The following is a 6508-nucleotide window of genomic DNA, read 5'->3' as shown; positions in this document are numbered from 1 at the left end:
ATTTGGTTCAAAAAAAATATTCCTCCCAAATGTCATCAGGCCAAGTATCAACACTCTACTGCCAATTATTGAGCAGAACATTAAGAAGATGGCCACAAGCTTAGATTTGGCAGAGGAGAAACGCGAGCAGACCATCACCCACATCGCAGCCTACCAGAAGTAGCTCCTCTCCAACTATAATAAAAGGGACAAGATCCGGCAGTTCCAACTCGGAGATCTAGTCCTAAAAAAACCCTTCATCACTACCCACAGAGAAGGCTCCAAAAAGATGGATCCCATCTGGGAAGGTTCGTACAAGATCAACAAAATAGGTGGCAATGATAGTTACACCCTTGCCACCATGAATGACAAAGAGATCGAAAAGCAATGAAACACCTACAATATGAGGAAGTACCATGTCTGACCTTCTACCACATCAAAGCCCGAAGACTTAAGCAGCTTGACGGGCATCACCTTGCGAGCTAATGATTATCCAATTGTTATGTAGTTCCTACCTTATAGCTAAGTTCTCATTCGTTTCATTCGTATTTCAATGAGGAATTCAGAAGTAATCTACAACTTGGCGTGGCTGCATGCTTACAACAACTAATCACTCATGCACTTTAAAATAAGATAGGGCCCTTCTTAGGGACTCATTGTAGGAATTGCACCCCCGAGGGACCAACCATGCTCTCCAGTACGAGAAGGTAAACCAATTCCCTAACACCCATCTGGGTTTGCTCTCCAGTGCGAGAGGATAAAATAGGTGCTCTCCAATGCGAGAAGGTAAACCTACTGAGTGCACTAAGGTAGCATACGATTTCTGGAAGATTGTCTACGGCTTGCCTTTCGAGCAGTTAAATCACGTTAGACTTATACAACTGCACATTTTTGTGAAAGGTTAAACAAGCGAGCGTGCATAATTGAAGCTTTATCCACTGGCAACATGTTATGTAGTCAATAAGCCTCCCTTCTACCAAGCATGGAACAACCTACACCAAGTCATAAAGTGTTGTGATACTTGCTACACAACCTACGAAATTAAAGAAAGCCAAGGTTAACATCCTAGTGGTTACGAAGACTTGTCTGCTTCTGTAAGCAAGGCGTCCGGCTGCCGACCCTATGGCTAACAACTTTAACAACTTTGCAAAGTTCTACACCAACACCTATGGCTGCATAGGCTACGCGGGCCTGTTTGTTTATAGAAAAATGACACTTCTATCACTGGTCTATAAAGTCTAAAGGTTAAGGCATGAGCAAAAGAAGTGAAGATGGAGAAAAGCAACAATAGAAACAAAGAAAATCCTAAAGACTACTTAGAAGACTACTTTTCAGCAGCTTGAACACTCCATGACTACTTAGTCGCCACACCTTCAGCAGCCGCGACATTCTTAATAACGGCACCATTCGACGCTTTACCCTCGATTGCTCCAGCTTGGGCACCAGTCTCTCTAACTACTTCACCAATAGAAACCTCAAAGGTAAAGGCAAGTAAGTTTTCCAAAGAAATAGATAAGGTCTCGAAGTTTTTCCCAACAAACTCAAAGTCAGACAGCCTACCAAAGAGATGATTTACATAACCCAACTTATAAAAATCGGCCTGACTTTGCACATGCGAAGCCTTGAGCCTAGCCTTTTCACCTTTCAGCTGTTCATTCTCCTTGAGCAGACCAACACGGACGCACTGCAGTTCATCCACTTCCTTATTCAGACTTTCATTGATCTTCAGCGCACCTTGAAGCTCCAACACTTAGGACTCAAACCTATCAACGACCTTGTTGAAGTGGTTCACTTGGTTATAAGCAACAATCAACTCTTCATCGTTTGCATAAGCAACGGAACGTAGCTCAGAAACGGTACGCTCAAATCTTGAATCTAAGGTATGTAACATTTAATCTCCTTCTTTGCATTTTCATACTTTACTTGGATCGCGTCAAGCCTAGTCTTCAAATCCACGATCTCTTGGCAAGCGGTCTCAAGCTGCAGAGAAGTGGGGGCAGAGATATTAGACCCTTTCAAAGCAGTATGCTTAGATTCCAACTTCTTGACTTTCTCAGCTGAGGACTAAGCTTCGACTGCCACAATTCTTGCCACCTTCTTGGCAGCTTTGGTATCCTCTTGATCAAGGAACATAGACTTGGCTGCCAAAATCGCCTTTTTCTGCATCATAGCTAGCAGAGCAGTCCTCATATACTCGGTTATATGCATCACAAAGGAACTTCAGCCAATAACCCAATTGACGCCATTAATAAATTTGGCACACACATCCATGTCCTCGAGCAGATTTGGTTTCAAAAGCATGCAGATCTCATCAGCCTTCCCAGAAGCAGGCTTAGTGGATTTCTCACAACTGCTCATGCGAGCAGCCCAACATGCAAATTAGTTTCAGTAACAAGAGGAGTGGGCCTTGGCGCCACTTTAGCAGTAGAGTCCACCTTATCGCTCTTCATAATAACAAGCCTCTCCAAAGGTGAACCAGACTTAGCTCCCCACAGACGTCTTGGTACAGACTTTGGCACTGAGGGCATGACATGACCTCTACGCTGAGCAATCCTATCAGCAATCATACTAGCCATTCTCGACATGGCAGGCGCCACAGGCTCAGATCTAACAGCCTCATTTTTCTTCACATTTATAGAAGTCATGTCAATCACAGGCCTCTCGGTAGCAAGCGGACCATTACGAGCAGTGGAGAAAGTTTACAGTTTTTTCTCAACTGGACTCTCTTGAGCAGGCGGGGAAGATCTCTTCTTTCCACATTCATTCATAGTAGGCTCCACAACAGCGATTAGATGAGCCAATGCATTCACCTTGATGCTCTTTACCTCTTATCTCGGGAACAGCCTACCTTTCTTCCGGTGAAGAGGACTAAGCAACCAACACCATTCACGGTACTCAGCAGGGGAGCTCAACCCATACTGGCTTTTCCCTCATTTTTTTCTCTCGGACTAGTATGCAAGAGGCTTGCATGCCCAGCATTCCAACAGCCTATAAGGCCCGCGACCTCTTCATTTCTCTCAATTGCCAGCCCGGCCCGCGTCAGGTCCAAGAGCCCAAAAGACATAAGCCATGCGGCTCGCCTAGCATTGCGCCCTAGCGCCTCAATCCGCAGTGCCAACTGCATAAGCTCCCCTTGGCTCTAGCTAAGTCGAGCAACCTAAGCAGTGGCCCTTGCCACAACACCTCATCGACCCATGCAGAGCCGGATTTTGGCCCCTGCCAGCCGACGTACCGCACCACCTCGACAGTTGCCCCACGACAGCATTATCCAAGAACACAAGGAAAATTAATTTTTTCTTACCTCGATGCGGCACGAAGAAGACGAAGAAAGTAACGAAAGACAGTCCTTTGCATGGGCAAGTGTAGAAGATTGCTAGGGGAGGGGTGATAGGAGCATATTTAGGCGACTTACTTAGCTTGTTTTCGTGCATCTATGTTGTTAATTCATAGTTGTTTTAGTAGTTTAAGCCATTTTCGTGTGTTTTTAGGTTCATATGGCTAAGGAAGCAAAAAGATGCATTTTGGAGCATTTTGGAGCAAAATTGGGCTTGGAATGGATAGCATATGCTTGGAGCCAAAGTGTTGGACGAATTTGAAAGCCTTGTATGCACTTTGGACATAAAACAAAGGGCCTAGCCCAATCAAACAATCCTTTGAGCCATGCAAAACCTCTAGCCCAATCAACAACCCTTAGCCACATGCATTTCCACCTTCCTACTTCATCATTTCATCATTGCACCACCATTCACACACACATGCACTTACTCTTTCATCATTGCACCACCAATTCAACACATGCATTTCCACCTTCCTACTTCATCATTTCATCATTGCACCACCATTCATACACACATGCACTTACTCTTTCATCATTGCACCACAAATTCAATACATGCATTCACACACCAACAACCTAGCTCTTTTTCCATCATTATTTCATCCACATGCACTCTCAATCATAACAACCACATTCACTCTTAAACAATCACCCACATATTCTCCCATTCCCCCTATAAAAACCCATGCATTCATACACAAAAATCACATCTCATTTTCATACACAACACATCACAAACACATCCAATCTTCCCTTATTGCCTTGAGCTACCATTCCCTTATAATCCAAACACCACTCCTCATCCATTTCCATAATTCCCCAATCCATTCAACACACCAACAACATCCCTTAGACCTTGTGCTACGACGAAGATGAAGATAAGAGGGCCTAAACGTTCATACAATTCAAGTTTGAGTTGTTGGAATGTTTAGGTGTTTCTTTGATTCTCTTTGTTTTGTACCATGAGGAACTTCCTCTCGGCTTCATTCCATTAGATACACTCTCCCATTTCTTAAAGGATTTCGACATCAGTTTTGCTTCAAGGGTTCTTTCTTCTTAATCCTATGTTCACTCATGTTATATATTTTTATGTCAAACCTTTTGTAAACATGAAGTGTAACTAATCTCTCTCTAGGGATTCGATGTAGCCTTGCAAGATTGCCATGTAGTTAATTCGGAATTCTCATTTAATCTATCTATTTCTTGTTTCATTCTCCGATTTAATTGTGACTTAGTGTGTTGATTTTAATGCTTGATCATCATTTGAATTAACCACAGGTTGTTTAGCCAAGATTAAAGCACACATCATGCATAATCTTGGTAGATATGTGAATGAATGAAGGGAATGTTTTGCAAACATCCTGCCGAGTGTTCCCTTTGGTTTTGTGAAAGTTTCTTGTGCACTACATAGTCTTGATTAGGAACCAAAGTTGCACATCACAATTAGGCTCATGATTAGAGACATTTGATCAAATCCACACATCATATGGCTGATCATATCTAAGTGAAACAAACCCAAGAAATAAGTAGAGGGATGAGTATAATCTGACTTAACAAGCATGGACTTGGCTTAGCAATGGTGAAATCGAATCTCTAGCTTCATCTCCATTTGTGCTATCTCTTTTTATTAGCTGTTGATTCATTCATTTTGTGTTTACTTCATTTCCTTATGCTTTAATTTACAATCTGTCATTTAGTTTAATCAAAACCTAAATCCCCCTTTACCTTATTGTTCAATTTAGTTAGAAATCAATTTAGTTTATGCTTTAAAGCATTTTGAGTCTTTGGTTTGTCTTAGTGTTTTAAAGTTTAGTTTTGCATTCTTTGAGTCTAGTATAGTGTTTTAGATTGTGTTTTTAGCGTTTTTGAGTCAAATCCAAGTGATTAACAATCCCTCCTAATCCCCGGTCCAGAACGATCCCTACTTACATACTTACTACAATTGTCAAAAAGAGGGTTTAATTTGTGTGCGTATAATTCTCGCATCAAATTTTGGCGCCGTTGCCGGGGACTGATTTCAGTCCCTTATAATTGCTTGTTTTGATATTAAACCTTGTTCTTTTCATTTTAAGTAGATTTCTGATTTTTATTCAAACTTGTTTTATCTTGTTTCAGGTAGTATATGTCAAATAGACTTGCTGAATTAGGCCAAAGAATTGAACGGTTAAAGGGGCAACACTTTGGAAAGCTTTGTGCCAACAAGTTCCTCCATTGTCCGTGAAGAAGAGGAAGGGAAACCGTCTAGTCCAACAAGTGAAGGATCGGAGCACTTTAATTGGGAAAGAGAAGAAGAGATGGCGGGCGACCAAGATGATCTTCGAGCTTTGGAGGATTTTGCTTAACCAATCATACCAAATTCACCTTCATGCATCTTGCTGCCCACAGAAGCTAGAAACTATGATCTTAAATCTTCACATTTCCATATGTTTCCTTCTTTTTATGGCTTACCTAATGAAGATCCTTTAGCTCATATTAAAGAATTTTACAATGTTGTGAGTGGTTTACCTTTACAGGGAGTAAGTGAAGCAAATATGAGGATGAGAGTGTTCCCTTACACCTTGAAAGATAGGGCCAAGGGTTGGTTAATGACTCTAGTACCTGGTTCACTCACCACATGGGATGCCGTGGCTAAGAAGTTTTTGGAAAAGTTCTTTTCCACTCAAAAGACAGCCACATTAAGGGGACAAATCTTCAACTTCAAACAAGATGATGGAGAACCTTTCAATGAGTGTTGGGAGCACTTTAAAGGCCTTTTGTTGCAATGTCCACACCATGGGTTACCTCTTCACTTACAAATGCAAATTTTCTACGATGGACTAACCCAAACATGTCAATCAACTGTTGATAATGCAGCAGGTGGAGCTTTGAAGAAAAAGAATGCTCAAGAGTCATATAACATTTATGAGATGTTGGGATCTAATGCTCAACACAAAGATGTAAGGGGTAAGAGAGTTGGAGTATATGAAACAAGCTCTAATCATGATCTTTCTTTGTAGGTAGCTAACCTAGAAAAGAAGCTTGAATCCGTGCTCAACATGGTGCCAAAAGCAAGTGAAGTGTGTGCCATTTGCAACATACCAAGCCACCTTACTCATCAATGTCCATCTAGGGAGGCTTACCCCGAGTATGTCCAAGAGCAAGTGAACCTCATGAATTCTTACAATCAAAGGCCAAGGAATGATGTGTATTCCA

The 6508-nt window shown here is 41.8% G+C and overlaps 1 non-coding gene across 1 annotated transcript; it reads right to left on the bottom strand.

Annotated features, from left to right (window-relative positions):
• Nucleotides 1-5984: 5984 nt before the first annotated feature.
• LOC137721612 (small nucleolar RNA R71) lies at nucleotides 5985-6095 on the bottom strand. The gene has a single exon (XR_011066682.1). It is a non-coding gene; the product is annotated as a small nucleolar RNA R71 (small nucleolar RNA).
• Between the last annotated feature and the right edge of the window lie 413 nt (nucleotides 6096-6508).

This window comes from Pyrus communis, chromosome 16, assembly GCF_963583255.1.
Source record: "Pyrus communis chromosome 16, drPyrComm1.1, whole genome shotgun sequence".
Classification (NCBI taxonomy): Eukaryota; Viridiplantae; Streptophyta; class Magnoliopsida; order Rosales; family Rosaceae; genus Pyrus; species Pyrus communis.
This window is presented reverse-complemented; position numbering and strand designations above follow the sequence as displayed.